Source organism: Eptatretus burgeri, chromosome 14 (assembly GCF_056783735.1).
Source record: "Eptatretus burgeri isolate ZD-2024b chromosome 14, Ebu_testis_v1, whole genome shotgun sequence".
Lineage (NCBI taxonomy): Eukaryota > Metazoa > Chordata > Myxini > Myxiniformes > Myxinidae > Eptatretus > Eptatretus burgeri.
In genome coordinates this window covers 49,692,127-49,719,976 of record NC_140974.1, presented here as the reverse complement: position 1 = coordinate 49,719,976, position 27,850 = coordinate 49,692,127, and positions in this window count along the sequence as shown.

Genomic DNA, 27,850 nt, shown 5'->3' with positions numbered 1-27,850 from the left:
CCTTATTTTCGCTCAGGAGAGGTGGACACCCCCATTGTAAACAAGCACAACATCTCATCCCATAATATTAACTGGTGGTAAAAAGACAAGAGGCTGAAGCTGAACTGTACTGGTGTATAAAACATTCGCTTCTTCGGATAGGAAGGGAGCACTCACTGCATGGATTGGTGTGCGTAGGTGAATATTGCTCTCATTTCTTCCTGTCTGTGCAGGATCAGGATGGTTGCCCCATGTAAGGTGTGATTAGAGTAGTTCAGTTGGGAGCTTCTGCACTGAGCGGCCTCGTTCTGCTTTTCATCCCCTGATGATGGATTCGGGTCATAATTGAAACCGCCGCTCAAGTGCGGTGCTAACATGAGGTGCTGCATGCTAGAGCACACATCTTAGGTGAAAGGGGCATTAAGCCGGGTGTTCGATATACGATGTGATCTGAAAGCAGCTTTTTTCTGTGTGTGTAAACACAACGTTATGACGTCACATTATGACCAGTCCACAACTTGTTTTTGATCATTTTGATTCCTCTGAGCTCTACATCCTCAACTGCCCCACCCCCCCCCCCATTCCTCCCCACACCCATTGTTTGTCCAAGTCTCCCTCTATCTTGGCTTTGAACTCTACTGTTGGTGTCCCCCAACCCCCCTCTCTCTACTGTTTCTTTTTGACCTGTTACATCCTGATCCATTTAGTGTACTAGATCTTCCACAAGCCACACTATGTATACAAAGAAAAATACAATTCCAAAATAATGAGTGTAAGTTATTCCACAACTTTTGAACACACACACTCACACACAAACTTTTCTCTTTACACAAAACTAACTACGTATTGTGAAGTCGGTGGCGTGCCATCACAAACCCCAACACTTCCCACCTAAAGCAAAGTTGAAAGATAGCAAAAAATTCCACCAGGAATGCTCCAATATCAAAATTTAGAGTTACATTTTTTGTTTTGTTTTGAACACTGAGAGTTGAAGTCCCCATCACCTGGGTATGAAGTATCCACCCACGGGGAGGGGGGGGGTCAAAAATTGTTGTACCTATTTAATGCGTCCCCTAATGTTGATTGCATATACAAAGTTCCATTTAAAAATGTTGAAGAATGTGTCCATAATTGCATTCTTGATTTTTTGACCCTGCCCAAGGGGACGGGGCCAAAATGACACAACTCTTTTACCTTCTTTCCTTGTGGTGATCATAACTAACAAGTTTGGTAGATTTCGCCAAAACCATTTTGGAAGAGATAGCGTGACAGATCGACAGATGGACAGACAGATAGACAGAGCAAATTATTTAAAATATGTGTACGCCCCCCCCACCCCCAAACCAGTCGTAATATCTGCTCGTGAGTCTCCAAGACTGAATGGAGCCTTCCCCGGTCCTGAAGCATCCATCTTCACCCCAGGATAGAAACACGACTCATGGACCAAGCCGTCTCCTTATCCGTGCTCCATTTCCCCCACTGTCCCCAAAGCAGCGACGTTGTAGATCTGCGCGACCTCCCGTGTCCACCTGAGTACGCAAATCTCACCTGGCGACAGATAGGGATGGAGCCGATAAAGCCTTCTTGGCTGCATGTTGATCAGCGCGACACCAGGAGCCATGTGCGCGGCCCTCGGCCTCATCGAGCCGCCGCAGCTGCAGGCCTAGGCCACATCGCAAACACAAGTGGAATGGCATGACACCGGACACCACGTGCGTCGTCCTCTGTCCCACAAAAACTGCTACCCTCGTCGTGGTCTTTGCTCCCATCGAAGATGTTATTCGGCACGGTCTTCGGTCCCATCAGTCCACGATAAGAGGGAGGCGGCAAAGCAAACAGACTCCCCCTCACCGCCATCTTGGAGTGTGTGTGTGTTTCCACTTGCAGATTAACTCAATTAATATCGCACTCGGTGTGTGAAAGGGGTCACGAAAATACTCTTATTCTGTTCTTTATCGTGATCGAGCAACATTCTATATTTCCGTTTGTGTGTGATAGGTGGATGGACTCCAAGTAGTATTCAAAATGTTTAAAAATAGCTGAAACGCAGGTCTAGACATACTCCCAGAAAATATTTCTCATCAAAAGTTCAGTAAATCCCCAGCAGGTTTACTAATGACCTCAAGGGTAGAGCGAGGAGGTAATCTGCATTCCCTGCCTTCTGTGGTCAACATGCGGTGCCGGTGTACACTCTGTGGTCGACTCTTAAACGATTCAGCGTCGCTCGGGAAGAGGCGAAGAGTATGAAAATGCTTCCTCCAAAAGGTAATCCCATGCACTCCCCGAAAGCTAATAAAAATAACAAATAGAGATGATATGAGTGTGTGTCTTATGGTCATCCCATAAACAGATGTCCCAATAAAAGATGAATCATGTAACTGCTCACCTGTTTGGCTTCTGGTTTTCAGTACAGAGTGCATGGATGACGTTTGCGTCGCTCCTCCATAAGATAAATTCTTCAAATCGGATTAGTTGTGTCCGCCTGTTGTTTTCTATCGTTCAAACAATTCAACACGTTTGTGTGTCCATCATCACCTGCAAGTCTCGTATATCTTTGCACATTTGCTTTCACGTTACCTGTTTGGCTGATAGTGGAAGTCACACATTGTCCACCTGTTTGTGCCCATCAAGCCTTCATCCTGTTTTCTCGCTCACTCTTCTGCTCATCTCCAATCATCGCTCTCTACATATCTTCCTCCCTAAAATGCATTTCCATTATTACCCCTTATTATCATCATAATTTTTAAAATCCCCTTTAGCTCCAGTATTGTACTCTTCCGAAAGCTCTCCCAAACCATCTGCATCTTTTGCTATCTTCCTGTCTCCCTCACCTCTCCACCTTCCTTCCTTCCTTCTCTCTCCATTGCCTGCTTTCATACTTCTCCTCCTTCATCCCACTCGTTTGAAAATCTTTTTTTCATCCTTTCATTAATTAATGTCTTTAATTCACTCTTCATTCATTCTCTCTCAATTATTTTTTTGCAGAGATTGAGGACCATGGAAGAGCTGCACCTTTCATTAATTAATGAATCTTTCATTAATTAATGATGTGTATTCTGTTCACACTCCCTTTGTTTTCCCTCCTTCTCTAAAACTTTATCATTCTCCAAACATGCTCTTGTTTTGCTTTCCTCCTTCTTGGATAGTGTATAAGCTAGCTTATTTACAATCCTTCATGCAGGTACACAGTACAACCTTCCTCAAAGCATTCAATAACCCTGCTCTGGTGTGTGTGTGTGTGTGTGTGTGTGTGTGTGTGTGTGTGTGTGTGTGTGTGTGTGTGTGTGTGTGTGTGTGTGTGTATGTGTACCCGTGTTATCGATATCATCTGGGAGCTAGAAACTAACCTTGTCGTAAATGCAGATGCATGGGTCTGCCCTTCCCTCTCAACCCCCTCTCACCTGCTCCTATCTTTGAAGTTCTTTCACCCTAACTGCACCCTGATCCTCCTTGACTGTGCCCCACCTCCCCTGCTCATGCACTCAACCACACCTCATCCCCCTATCTCCATCACATCTCCCCATTTCCCCATCACCCCTCCTGCTCACACAACTATGCATCACCAAATCATTTATATCTGGTTCGTGAATATCAGATGTCTCAATATCTTAGATATCTCCCCACAGGTCACCATCTCATCCCCAAATGTTTTCTGGGCGAAAGCTACCGTTCCTTCACAGGATATCATGGACTCACTCGCCTCCAAACATGGCTTTCCTTGTCCTGCTTCAACATGCCCAATACTCGTCTTCGTGATAAGATTGTTGTATATGGCTCTCTTTGCTATAACTCTGCCCCACCCTGTGTGCCCCAGTCCCATTGGAATATCTCAGGGTCTGTGTCCTTCTCCAAAGTAATGTTTCTGAAGTTCTGTCAGACAACTTTGAAACCTCGATGAAAAACGGTGCCCAGCTTGATGATCCGGGCAGTTGGGAAATCAGTAAATTGTTTATGAGTTAAGGTTATAACTTTAAATAGAATAGCTTTGGTAAGTACTTACCAGTACATCATATATCTGTGTTTGTATGTGAATGTATATGCATGTATGGATGTGTGTAGATGTACATTCGTATATTTGTAAGTGTGCATGGATGTATGTCTGTGTCTGTGTCTGTGTGTGTTATTATGTTTGGCTTCCTTCTTGGGACTACGGTGCAGTAATTGGTCTTTATTTTGATTCTATTATCCCACACCAGATCTCCTTTCCAAAGCTCTGGTGAGTTCAACCTCCACCATTCTAGCTGTCTTGATTTTTGTCCTCAGTAAGGCATTGCCATGTCTGGTAGGTTAATCAGGGAGATCTCTTCTATAGACTGATCTATCATATCTTCATCTCTTGACATACAGTACCAGCACTCATTTCTCAATCTCTCCTAAATCAGTTCAGGCCATCACGTCTCCAACTATCTGACCTACTTCACGTCTCTCATATAATGATCCAGGCGGTGAGGAATTTGGCAGAAAGCAGTTTGCCTTTTCCTCCTGGAAAGCAAACCCCACCAATGGAACCTGCAGTCTCTCCATAAAGCTTGCATTCACTGTGTTTTAGTCCCACAACAAAAGTAAAACGTCAAAATATGTCGTGATGGTAATCCATAAGAGGATTGCGGTGTCTTATTGTGGTATCGTAATGTGATGTCATTCCTACCTTGTTTGGTTGTTTTTTTGAGATTTCATCCTTCTGTGTTTTTACATTTTTCTTGAAATGTTTTTTTTTCTCGTCACTTTACAAATTATTCCACCTTTTGCAGAATATTTGTTCAACCCCAATTCAGGCAGGCTGTGCAGCATCCCTCTCTGCCAAACTTGAGAAAACGAGCAACGGGTTATCTACCTGGAGCATGCCTGTTAATAGAGGGAAACCCATACACTCACTTATTCTTCCAGAAGGACAGACCAGAAAATCCTCCAATATATTTCTGGAGTCAGCCTTGATTCTACTTTTTACAGATCATATCCTAAAGCTTGCTGCCAGCAAATAATTCATAGCATTGCCAAGTACTACTTCTGCCATCCACAGCTTATAATGGAGTACGAGACCTTTATCTGAAGTGTCATGGAATATAACTGCCTCCTTTGGACTTGAGCTACTGCTTCTGAGGTTGCTCACCTTCTGGCCTAGGAGTTGAAAGCACTCTTCAGCATTGCAACCTAATAACAGGAGGTTGAGTCTTGATGTCTGCCTCTTGCCCACCGCAGACAGGTTGGTGGCCTTACAGCTAGTCTATTATCGACTGCATTCTTGTCTTGCTCTCTTTGCCCTCACCAGTGTGGCCAAGCCGAGCCCATCCAAATCAGATTAATTCCACCAGAAAGTCTTATGCGTCACCATCCCAAAGTCTAAACTTAACATCCATGTCACTGCTTCTGATGTATGTACATAAATACCTTCTGAATGAGTCTTACAAAATAGTACAGATTTCCGAAATAAAAGTTGAAATATTATTTGTGTGAGAATTTTGAATGTGTTTTTTTTTCTTGCTGTTGTTTTAGATTCAGAGTATATAATTTAAATAACACTGTTTAACCCTGACTCTAATCCTTGATTCATTCATCTCCCTCTTCCCTGATTTGTATAACTGTCTTCCTGAGTCTGTTTTTCTCCTGCTCTTCCCTCCAAGACTTCAAATGTGCTTGTCCCCATCACCTCATAGTCTCTCCAATTTTCCACTGTCGAAAAATGACTGGACGTAAAAAAATAGTGTGTGTGTGTGTGTGTGTGTGTGTGTGTGTGTGTGTGTGTGTGTGTGTGTGTGTGTGTGTGTGTGTGTGTGTGTGTTAGCGTGTGCCACTCACTCATAGGCTCGTCAGACTGCTGTAATAAGTCCATTAAAGGATGACCCCAGGACAATTTTTTTTCATATGTGGTCGAGGCTGTAGAAGAGCTAGGACACAGAACAGACAAGGACACAACATAACGAAGGGGGAACAGCAGGAGAAGGGGGGAAACGCCAATGGCAGGGTGGAGGGACAAAGCAAATCAAGACGGCCAAACAAGGGATGCAGGTAATGATGAGGGACAGGGGAGAATGCAAGGAATGGACAAGATGGATACATAAGCAAAATTTTGAGAGGGGTGGGGGTGGTTCAACGGATGTCGAAAATATCATGGCCCTGGACGGGGGATGACCCGAGATGGTGGTGAACAGCCGTCCCAAAGACTCGGAGGGAAGAATGACATCGAAGAGAGTGTGGAAGTTGGCTCCTCCAGAGGCAGGAAAAGAAAGGAACAAATGAGTGGAGGTGAGCACAGGCCCTGGAACAAGCCAGCTTCATTAGAAGGAGGTTGCTGGTAGAATGCGTGCATGCTGCATGCACTTGGGGGGGAGGGGGGACAGGTATGGAGAGGACTGAGAGCACAAGACCAGAAATGTGGTGGAAGAAATGAGACCACCAACCCGCTGATGATGGCAAAGTGACAGGCCCACAGACTTAGCCCCATTGCGAAAGACTTCAGGGAGATGCAGGGGGGCCAGCCCAGAGTGGAGAGCAGTTCCCCATCAAGCTCTGGATGAAAGCCCTGTTGGTGGACAGGAGATCAGGTGTGCTAAGGAAGGACTACACGATGGAAGATACCCAGTTGGCGCCCGGCTCCAGAGGCCAACCACGACATGTGGCCTGCCCAAGAGAGACCATAGCTGACAGCGAGACCCAAGAGTTTGAGTGAATAACCCCCCCCCCCCATTCCCTCCACAGATGGTTGCCAAGAAAGCAGATTGGCCAGAACACTGGCTGGGGTACTCCAGCCTTGATAGGGCGAGGAGATGAAAGGGTTCCATTGAGAGCCACACATTGGATATGAGAGGGGTGGAAGTCATTTATCCGAGAGTGGAGTTAGCCTTGGGATTCTATAGGCAGAGAGTTTGGAGCATAAGGCAGGATGCCAGACTCTCAAAAGTTCAAGAAATGTCCAGAGAGATGGCCCTGATCTCATGCCTGATATTGAGGGCCTCCACCATTGTTGGAAGAGTAGAAGCAGCATGTCGAAGATACAGTTACCACGTCTGAATCAGAAATGATGGTCTGAGATGAGACTGTTAGAGACAATGAATAATTTTATGTCAACTGTGATGATGGATTCCATGATCTTGCTGATGATTGGAAGAAGGCTCATTGATCTGTAGTTAAGGGGATCCGTTTTTACACCTTTTTATCTAATGCTGTGATGTTGGCTGATTTCCAAGTAGATGGAAGATGACCTATAGTAAATGACAGGTAGAAAAGAGCAGAGAAAGGAAATGCACGAGCAGCAGAGCAGATTTTAGGGCACGTGATGTCATCTGGTCCAGTTGCTGAGTCAAAGTCGAGGGTTGCCAGAAACTTCTCCACCTTCTCAGGTGCAAAAGACAGAATTCAGGAGCAGTTACTTGGGTAGGACTGGGAAAAGAGAGAGAAAGAGAGAGACAGACAGACAGACAGACAAGATGGATTTTGAAGCAAACACAGAATTGAGGCATTTGGCTTTCTCATGAGCAGAGTTGGCTGTGGTGCCATTTGAAGTGAAGGAAGGGCTTGGAGGGGGAGCATACACCAGAGACAGACTTGACAAGGTGTCACCGGGTTTTAGAGGAGGGAGATGAGTTTGAAATTTCATTCTTGAGTTTGAATAGATGTTGTTTTCCCGCTCTTCTGAGAGTCGACACACACTTCTTGTGGGTTCTGTAGAATGATATCAGGTTATCTTCGGTTGGATTTGCCTTACAGGTGGAGAATGCAAGTTATTTTAAAGCAACTGCTTCACCACAGGATTCAAAGTACCAAGAGGGTAAGATAAGTGAAGATGACATGGGATGAATTTGTACATAAGAGGCAAAGAGAGAGCAGGTTTCTGTGGAAGAATTCCCAGGCTGAATTAATATGTTGTTGTTGTTGTTGTTGTTGTTCGTCTTTCGGCTGCTCCCCTTAGGGGTCGCCACAGCGGATCATCCGTTATGATCCGCATACTGATTTGGCATAGGTTTTACGCCGGATGCCCTTCCTGACGCAACCCTGGTCGCCTCTTACGACACAGGGATAAGGATTGGGTTTCGCCATGATTCCGAGCTGCTCTTCATCCTCTCATAGTGCAGCCCAGCGCAGAGCTCCCGTCCTCAAGCGATCTTCCAACCCAAGCCTCCGAGTAGCCGGACTACAGGCACACGCCACTACGCCCGGTATCCCAGGCTGAATTAATATCAGGAATGGTAAATGTTAGAGATCAGTCCTGAAGTGAGATGGCTGCTGACAGGACCTGACAGTTTTCTTGAGTGAACTGCCAGACTCGTCAGTACTGAGGCTGTTCTCTGAGAATGGCCAGAGAGATTTTGATCTTAATAAGCAAATGATTAGATGAGCCAATTGGGGCAGAGGATGAGCAAGATATATTGGTGGGGAAGTTGGTCATCACCAAATGAAGAAGGGAAGATTTGCCATTGGGAGAAGTCTGGGCGAGAAAGTTCATAGATTGATTCAGACCCACGGAGTCACAGAAGTCCTTTGCCAAAGTGCCATAGCTGGTGAGAGCGATACCAACACCCAGCCAATTAGGATGGTGACAATTAAATTCACCACATATGAAGAAGAGAGAGTTGGGATGAGTGATTAACAGTTGGTCCATGTCATCTGAGAGATAGATGTAAATGGAGTCGTCATTGTTGGGAGGATGGTACAACACACAGACAAACATGAGATGAGAGTGGAGGGGAAGTCACAGCCCGAGGTACTCCTGGAGTTTTGGAGTTGTACAAGCAGGACACAGAGAGTGAGAAATGGAGTTTTTGATGTGCAGCACAACTCCACCGCCAGGATGGGGTTCAGCTCGATCAAACTGGAGGAGACATGGGGTTTATGTGCTTTATAAGATTTTCTTTGTATGTTGTCACTACTATCACCCAGCCACCCACCACTAGAAGCAACCAATTTGAGCTCCTCATGTGGCTTGGGCAGGATATTTGAATTTAGATGGCTACCAGCACACAAAGGCCTCTTCTTTGTGAAAAGAATAACAGGATCTTTAATGTCTATTCAATGCTAACAGAGAGGTCCCCAGCTCCACATACATCTGACAGACGGCATACTCATTGACAAGATGCCCAGCCTGTGCAATACCGCAGTTTATTGTCGGGTTGGGAATCGAACCCAGACGAGACAGTTCAAAGGCAAGTATGCTGTATTTTGACTCTCTGAGGTTTTCTTCCAGTCATATTCGGAGTCGAACCAACAATGTCACACGATGGATGAAATCAACAGGACCTTGATTAGGGTATGCGAAGCAACATGCAAAGCAAGGAAAACTTGATGTTTCGGGCATTAACCTTTCATCAGAGCAAAAAAAGGTTCCCCTTGCTTCCCACGGCGGTTAGCATACCTCAATGTTCCATTGTTTTCGTCCATTATTTCTATCCTTCTGCCAACGCAGATCGACACTAGCCTTCACCAGCAAGATGAGCTGTTCATTCCACTGCAAAGTTAGATCGTCTTACAACATGAGAGAGAAAATAATTTTAAAACTTTCGAGTTCAATGAACAGTGAACACTGCCTGCTTGTTCATGCCGCATGATCCACTCATGGGGCACACAGCATGCACCCATCAGCAATTCAACTCGTATTCTGATTTTCCAAGTCTGTCTGTCTGTCTGTCTGTCTGGGGAAAACAGCATGCACCCATCAGCAATTCGACTCGTATTCTGATTTTTCAAGTCTGTCTGTCTGTCTGTCTGGGGCAAACAGCATGCACCCATCAGCAATTCGACTCGTATTCTGATTTTCCAAGTCTGTCTGTCTGTCTGTCTGTCTCTCTGTCTGGGGCAAACAGCATGCACCCATCAGCAATTCGACTCATATTCTGATTTGCCAAGTCTGTCTGTCTGTCTGTCTGTCTGGGGAAAACAGCATGCACCCATCAGCAATTCGACTCGTATTCTGATTTTCCAAGTCTGTCTGTCTGTCTGTCTGTCTGGGGCAAACAGCATGCACCCATCAGCAATTCGACTCGTATTCTGATTTTCCAAGTCTGTCTGTCTGTCTGTCTGTCTGGGGCAAACAGCATGCACCCATCAGCAATTCGACTCGTATTCTGATTTTCCAAGTCTGTCTGTCTGTCTGTCTGTCTGGGGCAAACAGCATGCACCCATCAGCAATTCGACTCGTATTCTGATTTTCCAAGTCTGTCTGTCTGTCTGTCTGTCTCTCTGTCTGGGGCAAACAGCATGCACCCATCAGCAATTCGACTCATATTCTGATTTGCCAAGTCTGTCTGTCTGTCTGTCTGTCTGGGGAAAACAGCATGCACCCATCAGCAATTCGACTCGTATTCTGATTTTCCAAGTCTGTCTGTCTGTCTGTCTGTCTGGGGCAAACAGCATGCACCCATCAGCAATTCGACTCATATTCTGATTTTCCAAGTCTGTCTGTCTGTCTGTCTGTCTGGGGCAAACAGCATGCACCCATCAGCAATTCGACTCATATTCTGATTTTCCAAGTCTGTCTGTCTGTCTGTCTGGGGCAAACAGCATGCACCCATCAGCAATTCGACTCATATTCTGATTTGCCAAGTCTGTCTGTCTGTCTGTCTGGGGCAAACAGCATGCACCCATCAGCAATTCGACTCGTATTCTGATTTTCCAAGTCTGTCTATCTGTCTGTCTGGGGCAAACAGCATGCACCCATCAGCAATTCGACTCATATTCTGATTTGCCAAGTCTGTCTGTCTGTCTGTCTGGGGCAAACAGCATGCACCCATCAGCAATTCGACTCATATTCTGATTTTCCAAGTCTGTCTGTCTGTCTGTCTGGGGCAAACAGCATGCACCCATCAGCAATTCGACTCATATTCTGATTTGCCAAGTCTGTCTGTCTGTCTGTCTGGGGCAAACAGCATGCACCCATCAGCAATTCGACTCGTATTCTGATTTTCCAAGTCTGTCTATCTGTCTGTCTGGGGCAAACAGCATGCACCCATCAGCAATTCGACTCATATTCTGATTTTCCAAGTCTGTCTGTCTGTCTGTCTGGGGCAAACAGCATGCACCCATCAGCAATTCGACTCATATTCTGATTTGCCAAGTCTGTCTGTCTGTCTTTCTGTCCCATAATGAAACGTGTAAATTCGAGGAGAGAAAAAATATTCAGTAAAACTTGCTGCAAATTAATCCAAACCTACAGGGAAATTGAATTTTTTTCAATCTGACACATAATTGAACTTGGGCAGTGTATTGGCAACAGACTGCTGCCTCGATCACTCCCCTCAAAAAATTTCTTTGCTCTTATGAAATGTATAACCTCCCATTTTTGAGCTCTTTCAACCAGTGCAGAAATAAAAGGCTTCTTTTAAAAATAAAAAGTATATATTATATCATAATATTTTCACCATGGGTTTCTGCGAGTTACCAATTATTTATTTTCTGTTTTTTTTGACATACCTTTTCTTCACATGATCGAGGCTCATGGAAGAGTTGGGTTCAGAGACGGGGGGGGAAGGCAACGAATTGACAATGGTGCCAGTTTTTGACACAATCGATGGGAAAAAGAGAGAAACTGGTTTGGTAGGGTCAATGGGGGTAGAAAAGAAGAGGGATTGGGGATGATGGCATGCGATGGAAGTTCACTACCTGCTTCAAGCTCTGAAGGGTAGAGTGAGATTGAACAGCCTCAGGAAAAAAGATAATTCTACAGATGGGAAAAAAAAACAGGAACAAAAGAGTTGAGGTGTGCAGTGGGCTTGGATTCTGGGAGTTTAACCTTGAAGGATTTTTTTTTTTAAGATTTGTGTTGTTTGAAGAGTCGGTTTTGTTATTAAAATTTTGACATTGGTATTTTATTTCACCTTGTATAAATTACAGGTTGGGGTGGGGTGGGGTGGGGGGCAGGGAGTACAGGGTCCTTGATGACATTACCCTGATGCAATTATGTGTCCTGTCCTTGATAAGCCAGCCAGCAGGCAATCCCATGGGAATAGCTCTTTTGTGCTGAATTTGTGGAATGATGACCTCCTAATGTCATCACTCTGCACTTTGCAACCAAACCTTGTCAGCTGTTTATTACTTTCTTCTTCTTCTTCATTCACCGACCAGCTGATTCGAGATGATACGCTCGTTTATTTGCATTTTGGCAAAAGATTGCGCAGAAAATGGCATTGTGCTTTTCGGAGTGAAATGGTTAAGTTTGGTTTTTTTTTGTAAACCAGATAGCAATTGGATCTGCTTTTGTGCTTTTCGTTTGGTAAACACGCGTCCTGACCTTTAAACAGCAACCTGAAAGCCAAGGTTTAATGTAGAGCAAAGCAGAACATTTGACAACCGCAGTACTGGCATTCTGACCTTAGCACCTGTCACGCTTCCCTTTTCGTTCCACACTTGTCAATTACCGGTGCGGTTCGCCTTCATCTCTCTCCCCCCCCCCCCTTACTCCGTGTCCACCGCAGTCTTGTGCGCAGAGTTCTGCAGGCATGCTCTTACGCTCTTCATGTTCACCTGGTCACCTGTGCCCGACACCGCACCTATTATGCGTGGTGGCTTGAATTAATTTGAAGAATTATGGAATATTTCATCACACGATTTTTACACTGTCCTTTGCTGATAATCTGTTGGGGACGTTAAAAATTTGTTGATATATATATATATATATATATATATATATATATATATATATATATATATATATATATATATATATATATATATATGTATATGTATATACATGGAGGAATACATCAGCATGGAGGAATACAGTGCAGTACAGTGCAAGCAGCAATAGGAGGGGTGGGGATCGTTTTTGGCAAGGTAGCTCAGAAGGCCCTAATTGGAGTGGATCTCATTTCAGACCGGGTGGTTGAGGCTTCCTTCCAGGGAAACCCTGCATTTACAGGAATTGTCGTATATTCACCATGCGAATACGGAGACAGCACCGAAAAAACTGACTTTTACAATAACCTCCGGCAGACGATTGAAGCTGTCCCTCGACACCACTTCTTGGCTATACTGGGTGACCTTAATGCACGCTTTGGCCCGCATGACGTTGTATTCACCCAAAATGAGCAGACAAATGATAATGGCAGGCAGTTGCTGGATGTGATGGAGGACTATCAGCTATTGGCCACCAACACGCTGTTTCAGAAGAGAAGAGGGAAATTATGGACCTGGATGTCACCAAACAAGACCACACCTCAAATTGACTACATCCTGACGCATAAGAAGTGGCATAAAAGCATCACCAACATTGAAGCATATGGGACTTTTTCCTCTATGGGGTCGGATCACAGGGTGGTGGCCGTGACAGTAAGACTAAGTCTCAGATGGACGAGGCGGGATGTGGTGAAGAAGGTGAATTACGTACGGGGTGAGCTGGTGACTGACTGTCAAATGCAGGAGCGTTATGCGGTGGAAATATGAAATAGATTCCACATGCTGCAGGGAGGAGATGAGGGGGCTTCAGAAGGTTACCAGCGTTTTGTCGAAGTAAGCCAACAGGCAGCCGAGGTCTGCCTCACGCAAATCCCGAAGGTACGGAGGAAGGAGCAGAATTTAGATCCCATGGTCACTATGGCCAGGAAGGAGATTAAGGCCGCGTATGAAGCATAATGTGTGTGCCATTGTTGACAAGGGTGAAGATGGCCAGAGTAGGGAGGAGTACACAAGGAGAAAGGAGGAGCTGTATTGGATGTATGCAATTTTGGAGCAGGAGAAACTGACTCAGAAGATTGTTGAGGTGGAAGAAGCGCACAAAAACCAGAGGTATGGATTGAGCTGGCAGCTCATCAATGATATCTCTGGTTGAAAGTTGTCCCAGCCAAAAAACATTGAAGGTGAAAGTGCGGAGAAGAGAGTTGGTACCTGGTACTCACATTTCAAAAATTTGCAAGGTAACCCTCCTCAACTTTTGGTGGATAATGTTCCAATAGCTCCCATATTCTGTGACCTTCCCATACCTGATGGCCCCTTTACCATGGATGAGTTTAAGAAGGTGAAAGCATCCATAAAGTGCAGCAAGAGCAGTGGTGAGGATGGGGTGGTACCAGAAGTGTTGAAGTATGCCCCTTTGGATGAAATTATCTTCATGTTCATCAACCATGCGTACAAGGAAGAGGAGTTGCCGGAGCAGTGGTCTATCCTGAACATTGTTCCAGTACCGAAGACGGGAGATCTCTCCAAGACTGACAACTACCATGGGATTTGCCTGAGATCGGTGGTGGCAAAGACATATAATCAAATCGATTCTGGGCTGTATCAGACCCGTCTTAGATCCCCTGCTAAGGGACTCTCAGAATGGCTTCTGTCCAGAATGCTCAACTGTGGGGCAGATCCTGGTGCTGAGGAGACTACTTGAGGGAGTGAGAGATCGGAGCCTTACAGCAATGATCACTTTCATCGACTTCAAGAAACCTTTCAATAGTGTTCATCAAGGGAAGCTTTCTGAGGTACTCCATGCCTACGGCATCCCTGAGAAAGTGGTTAAAGCAATCAGTGCCACCTACTCCAAGACTCGTGCTAATGTCTGCTCGTGTGATGGAGAAACAGAGTACTTTGAGATTCTGGCTGGGATACTACAAGGAGATACGTTGGCACCCTTTCTGTTTATTGTGGTCCTTGACCACGCACTGAGGCTTGCCATCAGTGGCAGGGAGGAGGAGCTTGGGTTTACGCTGGTGTCCCATCGGAGCCGCCATGTACGACTCGTAATGATGAGATTGATCACAGATCTTGACTTCGCCGCCGACATTGCTCTGATATCAGACATAGAGAAGAAGGCGAGGGATGTACTACTGGCTGTGGAGGGTGAATGTAAGAAGATTGGTTTACAGCTTAATGCCAAAAGAGGAAGGTGATGGCATATAATATTGATCACACCACCATTGCCACCTTTGATGGTACAGTGCTTGAAGTTAAGAAAGATATCAACTATCTTGGCTCCTGGGTTGCCTCGACTGAACAGAACATCAGGATTAGACGAACCCTCGCATGGAATGCCTTGCATGGTATTAGGAAAGTATGGAAGTCAGGGCTGAGAGATGACCTAAAAAGGCAGCTTTTTGTCGCAAAAGTCGAGTCTGTGCTGCAATATGGAGCAGAGACATGGACGCTTACATTGCAACGAGAGAAGGCATTAGATGGGGTATACACATGCATGCTCAGGATAGCCCTTAACATGTGTTGGAGAGATCATGTATGGAACGTCAATTTATATGCTGGCCTGCCAAGAGTATCCGTCAAAGTTTGCGAGAGGAGGATGTGACTGGCAGTACACTGTGTTCGGCACCCTGAATTGTCTGCTAATCCCCTCATATTTTGAGAGCCCACACAGGGCACTGCAACAAGAGGTAGAAGTCGGGCCACCTACAACAGTGCACTGTGGAGCGACACAGACCTTGACAGCATTCACGAACTGAGGACTGCCATGCTGGATAGGTTGGTCTGGAGGTGCTATATTCATGGAACCTGAGATAGCAAAGGCTAAGGCCAATATACGCCCTCACATTAGTTGTAGTACTAGTAGTAGTACATATATATGCATTGATTAATTGGCACCTTTAGTGCTGGTGGGATGGCCTAGGCCCTAAAGGTATGCATACTCACCTCTAAGCTGTCTCGCCTGTGTTTGAATCCCGACGCAGCTGTAAACAGTCATCCTGGTGTTTCACGTACAGGGGAATGATTCATCAATGTGTGTGCCATCCCTCGGATTGATGTTAAACTGGCCATCCGGTCTTCCGGAATTAGTTGGTGAACGTTAAATATCCCACTGTGTCACCACAGATGAGTCGACGAGCTGTCATGCACAAATTCCAAATTCCTGCCCGACCCTGAGCCGAACGTCAGGCCTGGCCAACGGGGTCGTGAATGACTTGGGCCAAGCTTCCCTCAGCCAACCGCACAGGAACGCTGGAATAATTGCAGCCGTTAAAGAAGAAGAAGATTGGAACCCTTACTCGTCTGCAACTGCCACGATGGCCCCTTGAGTTTTCACGAACTGTGAGCTTTTGACCAAACGCCAGATTTGAAATTGCGACTCAAATGCCTCTTGTTCAAAGGTACACTGTGCCCGAAAAGCAATCGGCTCCTAAACAGAATGCAGGACAGCCGGCTTAAAGGTCACGCAAAATATCGGCGAGCTCCACAATGCACCACCACCCATGCTCGTATAACATTCCTGTTCGGTTGTGCACTAATTAGAAGTGCTCTTTGCGTAATCCCATTTTTCTTTCAAAAGTCTCCCTCCCGAGTTCTTGATTCATTTAACCTTTGCAGCTGAACTGCGGCACTTGATCAGGTTGCAAAAGTTTTCTTTACGGAAGGGCATCCTTGGCAATTTCTTCCCTCCCATTCTTCTTCAGTTGAATGATTTTTTTTCTGAATTGTCGTTTTTAATAAACGACTAAATCAACCACAAAATATAATGAGTTAATGGGATGTACATAACTGAGTCATCGAGCCATCCCCAGAATCAATCTAGAAACCCTACGCTTACCCTCTCGATGATAACAATGTCCTCAGATGTGGTGACCAAAACTGTACACAATATTCTAGTTGAGATCTCACTAAGTTCCTGAACAGATTGCAAACTACCGATTTTGATGTGTAATTTATCTCCCATTAGAATAAAATCAAAAACTCTGCTTCACCTACAGTTGCCTGGCATTGCCCTGTCTGCTTACCCCCAGATCCTTCTCATGTGTGCTACACTCCAAGATTGCCCCTTGTATCATGTGATCCCTATTTTCATTATTGTTACCCATCAGATTGGTCATGGAATCCATCATCACTTCCAACATCAAATCCTTCCTCTTCTCCAATGACTTGATTTCTGACCATCAATTTGGTCAGACCAGGTCACTCTACCCTTGACATGCTACTTCTGCTTTCCCAACAATGGATGGAGGTCCTAAATGCCAAACATGAGATCAGAGCCATCTTCCAAGATATATCGTGAGCTTTTGATATGGTCTGGCATCCCGTACTGCTCACCAAACTCTCTTCTTGTAGTATCCAAGGCAATCTCCACTCATGTCTTGCAAACTTCCTCTCCTGTCACAGTCAATGTGTGACTCTTAATGGAATTCTCTCATCTCCCTTTCCCGTCCAGGTTGGAGTTCCTCAAGGCAGTGTTCTTGGCCCTTTGTTTTTTCAGGTTTTCAACAATGATCTCTCAGATTCCCTGGAAAATCCTCTTTACATCTTTGCTGATGACTCCACCCTCTGCCGTACCATCTCTCATCCCTCTGATCGGCAGCAGCAGCCTCTTTACTCTCTGCAGACCTCGATAAAATCACAAGCTGGTCAAATGCTTGGAATATGTCTTTCAATCCTGACAAATCTCACACCCTCACCATGTCTCTCTGAAAGGACCATCTGGACCCCCCCCACCCCCGCCCATCTACTTTCTCAACAATCCTCTGGAAGGTCTCTGACTCGTGGACTGAGCTTTGAGGTGAGAGACGAGTTCGACATGAACACACAGCACCTGCTCAGCGGATGAGCAGTCAGTGGGCGCAGAGGTGAACAAGAAAGGAACGTGATCCTCGTTGGACGGCTCAGGCGTGAGTCAGGGAGATACAGGTTTGAACTAACACCAGGGGGTACTCATGGGGCCAAGCGTTTCCCTCGAACACGTGACAGGGTGTTGAGCATGACGGACAGCAGGGATCATGAGATACGAACATCCCGTGACTTTGTACACGTCCTTCAGAGAGGCACAAACGCACCCACCTGGGGCGTGATTAGTCCGAGCATTGTCCACCGGTTCGGAATCTTTCTTTATATCTACGATCGCGTAAATGTCCGTGATGTCTGAGATGTCCCTGGACGTGCAACGTGTCTTTGGAATTGTTCCAATGCCTTGAAGGGGGTGATGTGGTTCATCTCGAGGAGGCGGTGTGGCGAACATGGCAGAAACAGGTAGTCAAGGAAACCGGGGATATAAAGCTCCTGTTTCATGTTGAGGACACCTGCAGACAGGTGATGCTTTTCGCAAGGTTCCCTTTTTTGCCATCATGAATTTATACCATCGAGCTTTGAGAGGAAGCAAGTACACTAAATATGTTATACCATTAACTGGAAATTAGATCCTTTGATCATCATGGAAGATTTCACTTTTCAGACATTATCGACTCATTCTTTATCAGTCGTCAATGAACGGGGCACACGCGAAGCGCGTCTCCGAGCGACGAGGACGCGCTTCGTATTGCCAACATGTCATCTCGCCGTATACAGCGCATTGACCGAAAAACCTTTACATTAATCCGTACACCTTGTTCATATAAATATGTCACGGTTGAGTGATCCGCGCTGTGAAGACCGATTACTCCAACACGGCAATTTAACTCTGCCCGCCGGAGTTTCGTCATCAGTCAACGTACACGAGCGCAAGCTCGCTGGTCACGCGCGACCGCGATCGAATGCCCATTGTGACGTCACAGACGCGCACCGATGAATGATCCGACGGTCAGATTTGTTCCCACGGATGGATAAACATCTCGTAAAAAAAGCTGCCACATCTCCCGCAGCGTGGAAAGAAACAGACAATTGCACCGGTTAATTATCCCATTAGTTTAAACGTTTAATCCGTTCAACTTTTAAGACCCTTGGAAGCGTTTCGATAGGGTGTGCCAACTAATTTTTATTATTCTCCGAGCACGTCGCCATTAAAAGTTACCGAGCATTGAGCAGGAAAATTCATTTCATCGTTTCATATGCTCCCCCCATCGTTATGAAGAATGAGGAAGGTAATGTTCCATTCACCCCAGTTGCCATGACTCCCATGAGATGTGGATTGTGCTCGAGCAGTGATGACGTTCCCTTTGTTTCGGTTAATTTGATTGCCCATGCGTTTTTGGCGAATATTGTTATATCCATGACACTCGAGCTCAAAATGAGCTTTGTTTGTTTATTTAACCCCCCCCCCCCCACCCGCCCACACACTGTTTAAATAGATTTCGGTGCGGTTTGTATAATAAGTAATAATCAGCATGTTATAACGAGTAATCATTGTGCTGTAGATGTTGATTACAGATTGTCGGACACGGTGGTGTGGGGTTATTGAGCCTTTGCCTTCGAGGTGTGTAGTCTGGGTTCGATTCCCGACTCGACCATAAACTGTCAAAGTGGTGTTTCTCAGGCGAAGTGTTGCATCGTGTATTGTGACGTCGCTCGGAGGGATGTTGAGCTGAGTGTCCTGTCGACTGGAATTAGTTGGTTGACATTAAAGATCACACGAGTGTCTCTCGTGAAGAGTAGGTGAGTGATCACTGGAACTCTGAACAGATTACCAATTCGGGCCCAAATCACCTTCAGTCGAACGTCAAGCCTGGCCAATCAGTTCGTGAAAGAGTTGTGCCAAACACATTCCCTGGCTGACCCCCACAAGAAGGTGGGAATAATTGGGGCTGTTAATGAAGGTAGTTGTTGAAGAATATGGTTTCATAGGGTATGAGTCTGCAGCTGCTGCTTCCACCTTATCAGAGCAAAGTTTTCTGAACGTGATTTGGCGCGTTATTAGATCCTCGTGGAGGATCTCGAAGTCTTACTCACGTTGTTGTTCTTGTGGACCTTTTTGTTTCATAGCCTACAGTTTTCATCGGAACTTCCTGAAACTTGGCGTATATATGTAAAAATACCCTGTGCAGACAGTAACCATCTCCGATTTTGAAAATTCCTCCTACAAAAAAAAAAGTTATGACGTCAAAATATCTCCGCTAATGGAAATCGGCGAAAAAATTATCTCCGAAACTCGGCAAGCTTTTTGAATTCTGTTTGTGGTAATCGAACAGGGCATTAGCACAGATGAATTACACATATGATACAATTAGCACATATGATACATCTCTATGACGTCATATTAATTTTTTATGACGTCATTCCTATTTTTTGACATTTTTTGTTTCACAACCCAGAGTTTTCATCGGATCTTCGTGAAACTTGCCATGTATATTCAGAAAGCCCACGCGCAGGCAGTAACCATCTCCGATTTTGGAAATTCTTCCCAGAAAAAAAGTTGACGTCATAATATCGCCGCTAATGGAAATCGCCGAAACCATTATCTCCCAAACTAGGCAAGCTGTTTGAATTTTGTTTGCGGGAATCAAGCCGGGCATTAGCACAGATCATTTATCGCAAACCTGATACATCACAATGACGTCATATTCGTTTTTATGACGTCATCATTAAGAGGATGAGGATCTTAGCTCATTTGAGCTTGTTTCTGTTATATTTTCGTCCGTGTGTGCTGTTTGTGTTTTTGTCCAATTTTCCATGTTAGAATGTACCTCCTTGTGCTGTTTTGTCTAATTCGTTTTGGTGTTGCTCAAGGTCTACTCCTCGGATAGCTGCCGTGCAAATTCTGTCTCTTTTGATGACGCGTTCCTCGTTCCGCTTCTTCTTTCCCAAGCATTGTCCTTTCTGCCTCCTCACTGTTATCCTATCCCCCCTCCCCACTTCAAAAAATAAGAACAAATTAAAAAAAAAACTTTCTTTATCACTCCAAAATTCTTTCAATCTGCTTGAATTTCCATCTTCCTGCGATTCTTGTGCTTCATTCTTTATGTCTCCATTTTCTCACTAATTCCAAAATTCATCGTCATTGATGGTAAACTCGTTCTTCCTTTAAAAGCATTTTAAAACGTTTTGAAATACTTCACTTTCTTTATTCCTCCATCAAGTGTACTCGATGTGCTGCTCTTCTTCACCATGATGTACGCCTCTTCTTCTTCTTTTTTTTCTTCTTCTTCTTCTTCTTCTTCTTCTTCTTCTTCTTCTTCTTCTTCTTCTTCTTTTTTTTCTTCTTCTTCTTCTTCTTCTTCTTCTTCTTCTTCTTCACAAAGATTCTTTTCAAAACCTGTTTCTCACCTATGCACTTGATCTCGCAACACTTCTCCCGTACCCACAGCACCACCTTTTGGCGTGCCTTCAACAAAAGTTATTTCCACCCATTCCATGACCTATGTCTATGTTTGTCAAATTTGGCAATCTTGAGAAGACCACTTTGCAGAGGTTGTCTGCTTATGACAATCAAATCACCTTCATGTCCTTCAATGGTGTAATACCCCCCTCCCACCCCACCAACACCACATCTCCTCCAAGCCCATGTCCTTCAAACTCCACCCCTTGTTTGTGCCCCCCTCTTCTTTCCGCTTCCCTCGACCCCGTTCCCTCAAAGCTTACCCTACCCCATGTCCCATCAAAGGTCCCCCCACCCCCACCCCATCCCTATCCATGGCTATATGGACCTTAATATTCGAGGTTTCCACTCCAACCTGACAGATATCTCAATCCAGGCTGCTGCTGCTCTTGCCCATCCTCTCTCTGCCCTTTTCACCCTATAATTTGCCCGAGGTCATCTTCCATAGGCTTGGAAATCAGCCAGCATCGCTGCTTTACATTAAAAAGGTGCAAGAACTGATACCCTTAACTGCAGACCTATCAGCTTACTTCCAATCATCAGCAAGGTCATGGATTCCATCATCGCAGTTGATATGAAACCATTCCTTTTCTCAAACAACCTCGTCTCAGATTATTAGTTCGGATTCAGACCTGGTCATTTTACCCTGAACATGCTCCTTCTACTCTCCAAACAATGGATGGAAGGCTTCAATGTCAGACATGAGATCAGGGGTGTCTCTCTTGAGATATCCTGAGCATTTGATACAGTCTGGCACCTCGCCTTGATCTCCAAATTCTCAAATTATGGCATACAAGGCCATCTCCTCTTGTAGATCACTGACTCCCTCTACTCTCGTAGCCAACATGTGGCTATCAACGAAATCCTTTCGTTTCCTCTCCCTGTCAAGGCTGGAGTGTGCCAATGCAATTTTCTGGGTCCAGTCCGATTCCTCATCTTCAATGATCTCTCTAACTCCCTGGAAAATCCTCTTTATCTATTTGCCGATCACTCGAGCATCCACCGTGACATCCCTCATTCTTCAAACAGCCAGGCTACAGCTTCTTTCCTCTTTTCAGACCTTGAGAAAAATCACAAACTGGTCAAACACTTGGAACATATCTTTCAATCCTGACAAATCTCACACTCTCACGATCTCTCTCTGAAAGGACCGTCTTGCAAACCCTCCTGTCTACTTTCCTAACCATCCACTTCAGGAGGTCCAATTATTCAAACTCCTGGGTCTCATTATCAGCCATGATATTTCTTGGGAAAACCACATTTCCAACTTGGCCTCCAAAGTCAGCCGCTCACTGGGTATCTTCCATCCTTCTTTGGCACACCTGAACTCTATCCATCTTCAAGGTCTTCATCCCCAGCTTAATGAAGTACTGCTACCCCCCCTCCCCGAGATATCTCCTCTTCCTCACAGATTGCTCTGCTTGATGCCTTGGAACCCAATGCCTTCAAGATGATTGACATCTCCTGTGATGGTGTCGAGTCAATGGGCCTATCACTGGCCATCGCATATAGGTTGGTGGATTCACTGTCGTTTATCCCCTCCTTTCTGGTATTTTACCCCTTGCTCTTTCTGTGATTTGTCCCCCTCCCTCACCCAAGCATCTGCAGGGTTCACAAGCTTCACTATCAACCCCCTTCTGATGAAACTCCCAAAATATAGACTCACTGCTCACCTCAACTCAATCATTCCTCGTTTTTTGCACCTGTGGAACCAAGTTCCACATTCTGTTCAATCTCATTCTTCCCTTCAGGTCTTCAAGACAGCTGTTCATCACCATCTCGTGTCATCCCCAATGCAAAACCACAATCTTTTCTGTCCTCGATAACCCCCTCTCCCCCAAGCCCAACTCTTTCCTTCCTGAGAGTTTGCTTCTGCATCCATCTGTCCATCCACTGCATCCTCCCCTACCCATCATTCTTACCTGCATCCATTATTTGTCGTCTACCTAGTTTGCCCCTCAGCCCTGCTGCTGATGTTTCCTCCATATCTTTCTGCTGTTCCTTTTGTTCTGTTACGTCCAGATTCCGTTCTGTGTTCTCGCTCTTCCATGAGCCTCGACTTTGTGTACAAAAAAACAGTCCATCACCTTAGCATATTGAATGTGTACTAATGAAACTGAAATTTCTGAAAAATCAACAAAAATCAACAAATTTTCGTGTGCTTTCATGTGTAAGTTTTCCCCTAGTACGATTTACCTTCGGATCCCTGAGTGCGACATTTGGTGTATCCGTGTCCCAAAAGTAAATAACCTACGGGCTGAATAACTAACTAAACAAACTCACTCATACAGACGACTTAACTGCAATTGCCGGTGCCACGACAAACATGCAGGGGGAGCAAAACTCATGTACAATTTTACCTTATCCTTAACTTACAAATTTTACACGAATCCATGGCCCAGGACTGATGGACTCTGTGGGGGAAAAAGGGCATGGCAAAGTTAGTCAGTATTTTAGGGTGAGCACTCCGCAGCTGAAAGTCGGATGTCTTCGGTGCCTGTTCAAAAGGTCCCGTTGTCTGTCACAGAACCTTGTCATGTCTTCAGCTGCTGGAGGCAACTCACCCCAACCCGACATGCCATATGCCATCCCACAGGCCATTTTTGAAGCAGGGAGCCAGGCTGCCCAAATGCAGTCTCTGGCTCATGAAACAAATGCAGGTATGAACACAACGGTGCACGGGCTGCACCAATGCAGTCCCCGTGTGCGGCTGCCTGCAGGGCAGTCCCTGCAGAACACTGGGTGGGCACTGACGCAAGCAAACACAAAAAAATGAGCGGATGGAAAGATGGATGGAAAACACGGTGCACGGACTGCTAAATGCAGTCCCGTGGTGGAGCTGCCTGCGAGCAGGTCCCTGCAGAATACTGGATGGGCACAGACGCAAGCAAACACAAAAAAATGAGCGGATGGATGGATGGAAAACATGGTGCACGGGCTGCTCAATGCAGTCCCATCGTGTCGATGCCTGCAGAGCAGGTCCCTGCAGAATACTGAATGGGCACCGACGCAAGCAAACACAATGGTCGGCGGGGCTGCCTGCAGGGCAGTCCCCGCAACTTGCTTGATGATCCTGGTGCAGATGGTAATGGATGGACACAGGGGCAAATGCAACCAAGGGCTAGCAGGCATGGGGTCAAGGCAGAGGCAGGCAGACAAGGCATGGCAAGGCCGGAACAGGCTGCTGTAGCAAAAACAGGCCGGCATACGCAGCTGGCCGGCCTCTTGTCTCGTTCTGGAGGTTTGTGAAGGGATTGCGATGGTGCCGGCCGGTCTGAAAGCGCGCTCGGACCTACCCTACTTTCTCCCTCCCAACCTATCACCTTTGCCTGTCTCTGTCCATACCCACTCCCTTCATTTGCAAAAATCAAATTTAGCCCCATCTTATTTTTTATTATTTTATTTTTTTACTTCTATAACTTTGTCTCCCAAACCCCCTTTATCGTCTCTGTCTGGCTAACCTATTCTGTCACCTGGCCTACTCCCAACCCCTATGTTCCCTTTCTGGAGGGGAATAAAGGAGAGCTAGCATCCTGCCCTGAGGCCCAGTCAAGCCTCAGAATGGCTTCCTCCGATCTCAGCGATCTAACCCAAAGTGGGTCCAGCGGCCCACCGAGAGCGAAGGGATGGATGGTGCGGAGGGGTACACTTCCCGATCCACCCTAACATTTATTAACTTTTAACGACCCTGGGGCTTTCCAAAAGCACCTGTCGCTTAACCTATTGATTCTACCAACCAAGATTCCCGTCGCCTGTGTTGGTGTTCTCTCAAATTTGAGCCATGTCCTCAAATTTTCCCTCGTGCCCTCGCACGGTCTCATGGCTGGGACGCGTGGTGCCCTTGGCAGGAACTACCCTCTGCCGATTCTCCAACTATAGCACCCCCGGGCCCTGCGACTGTCTCCGAGCCTACCATCTCCCTAAAACCTGGGGAGCACCCCTCCAGGGCTACTCCCCCTCGATGATCACGTGGCAGGCTGGCGCCACGGGCCCCTTTCCCCAGGTGTCCGTGCCCACGACACTGCCCACGTGGCTATTGGCGCTACAGGCCCCGCATCATGCGGCCCACCCATGCCCACTACGCTATCCCGGCCCCCCTTGGGCCCTTGGCCTACCGCGGCTTACTAGCCCGGTGCCCGGGGTGCCCACTAAGCGATACTCACCGTTCGCAGCCACGCTCCCAGCCCGTCAACAGGACTCCTGCACCCCTCCAAACGGGTTTCGAGCCTACATTCGCACCAACAGCAAAACGACCTCCATTTTGTCAATTTGACTAACCCACTAACTAACATTACTCTGACCCTGGGGTCCCATGGGTGGGAATCACTCCTCCCCTCAATCACTCATCACACCATGCATACCACATTCACTCCATACACTCAGGCCCGCTGGCCCTCACTCACTCGACATGATTCTTTATTCAACTCGCATCACATCGCTGACCACTGCCATTCTTCTCACTAAATCCCTCATCTAACTCGTGCTCCCTCATCATCCCTTACAATATAGCACTTTCCATTTAACTCTACGTAGCTAAGCTTCGTCCCCACTACACATTCAATATCTGTCCTTGTCTTCAAAAATCATTTCCCATTCTAAATCTAAACTGACGTTCCCACTAACGAACCATTCCACGGGCCCCATGAGGACTTGTCCCTGCCCCATGAAGCTGGTGTAACTCAACTAACCCATCCCCCTAACTAGTGCCTTCCTGTGCCCGAAGCAAGGGGGTCTCCTACCCCTGCCTATGGAATCCTGTTTACTCGAAGTGGCGAGGCTTGCTTTTCTTTCCTTTTTCTTTTTCCTGCGTGCACCAGCGTGGCAACTCGCGACCTGTGCTCTTTTTCCGTGACGTCATGGCAGCTGCTCTCGCTTCCCGCACCTCGTCCCTTATCGGACGGTAACATCCGGCAGGGATTCTCCTCCTGCCGGATTCCAACCATACGTGCAGCCACGACGTCACCCTGCGCATCCCAAGCAAGCCTCGTGTTTCGAGGGGTTCCCCACGCGAGCACATGTGCTCTGCTCGTCTGTAACCCGCGCCGCGGAATCCCCGATGACGTCACTTGCACCCCGAACCCGCGCAAGCCTGGGCACACGTAACGCATCGGGGAAGCTGCTTCGTGCGCGCTGCGAACAGAACGCGTGGCGCAGGCCACATGGAGCTTTACACACACGCTCGCCTGGAGAACCAGTCCGATCCAAATTCATCCATCCAGCCTAGCTTCTGTCCGTCCGCGGGATTGGCTTACATCCACCGCGGGCGTTTCTGGACTGGATTTCACTCGCGCAGGCACGCACATGGCGGTCTCGTGCGAAGCACAGCACGGACCCCGCGCGCGCTGCTGTGCGAATCCGGCACGGTCCTCGAAATAGCTATGGCCGCTACTCGGCCCTTATCTCTTGTCTGGCGCCATCTTCATCGCCATTCAACACATGCACTCCCGCGTGCCATGACGCTTACACACCTCACCATGACACTCGGACACGTGGTTGCGTGTTCTCGCATACCGACCGCCATCTCCCTTTCATACCACGACCTCACACACGCGGTTCCTCTCACACACGCGGTTCCTCTCACACACACGGTTTCTCACACACGCGGCTTCTCTCACACACGGCCTTTCACCCACGCTATGCGTGCGTTTCAGCAAGCATTTCGCCACCACACACACCGGAAACAACCACCCTGGAATTCGCGCAACCACAAGTGCTCCCAGGGCCTCCATACACCCCAAACTCCATGTGTACCCGTTCACAGCACTCGCCCCCTCTAACTTGCAAAGCTTGACCGGACTCACCTCATCGCGATCCGCTTCAAGGGGGCATATTCTCTCCCCTCGTTCCTGAAGAAGGCTATCCTGCTGCTTGTACCGGGTCATTAAACATTCCCCAAGCTCCCCTCATTGTCCCTCGCTAACTCCATGTGTGTGTGTGTGTTCGTCTTTAGTTTCATTTAATTCACCCTCTATCTCCCGTGTCTCTGTTGTTTCTTTTAATTCCTGTGTCTCCCTTTGTGTCTTTGTTAATTCCGTCACCTCATTCATTACCTCAGTTCCTTCCTGGCTCCATTTTCCTTCCCATTCGAGTCGTTCTTCCTCTCTGAGCCCCCTTAACTGTTCGTTATCTTTCCGGAGCTTTTCCATCTCTGTGGACTCCAACTTTTCTCTCTCCTTGAGTTAGTTAATTTCAAATTCATATCGTTTTTGTTTTCTCTCCCACTGTTTCTCATGTTTTTCCTTCTCCAATCTCATAGTTTCCTTCAATTGGCCGATCTCCTTTTCCTGTTTCATTCGTTGTTCCTTCACTATCTCCGCGTACTTCAACCTTGCTTTCTTTTTCAGTTGTTCTTGTCTTTCTTTTTAATTTCTTTCACCCTCTATCTCCCATGTCTCTGTTATTTCTTTTAATTCCTGCGTCTCCCTTTGTGTCTCTGTTAATTCCGTCACCTCGTTCATTACCTCCATTTCCTTCTCCGAAACACACCCTCATGCTCTTCATTCTCCAATCTCATAGTTTCCTTCAATTGGCTGATCTCCTTTTCCTGTTTCATTTGTTGTTCCTTCACTATTTCCACATACTTCAACCTTGTTTTCTTTTTTAATTGTTCTTGTCTTTCTTTTTTTATTTCTTTAACCCCCTGTCCAACCGTCATTATTTCGCCTGTCACGTCCTTATTGCCCACCTCCATCGCGGACCACACACCTTTTACACTCCCTTTCAACTCGTTCACCTCCTCTCGTATCGTGCCGATCTCCTTTGCCATTTTGCCTTTTGCTTCCTCCAATTCCTTCTTTAATGCCTCTTGCCCTGCCTGGAGATTCAGCCCCATGCTCTGCGTTTCGCCCCACAGTGTACGCATATCGCTCCTGAATGCCTGCATATTCGCATCCAAATTGCTGATCATGGCTTGAACCGGTGGGCGGGAGCGCTTCCCCCATGTCGTGCAGCTCGTTGCGCTATTAATAGCAACCCGCTCACACCTCGTCCTGCGCTGAGGTGCGG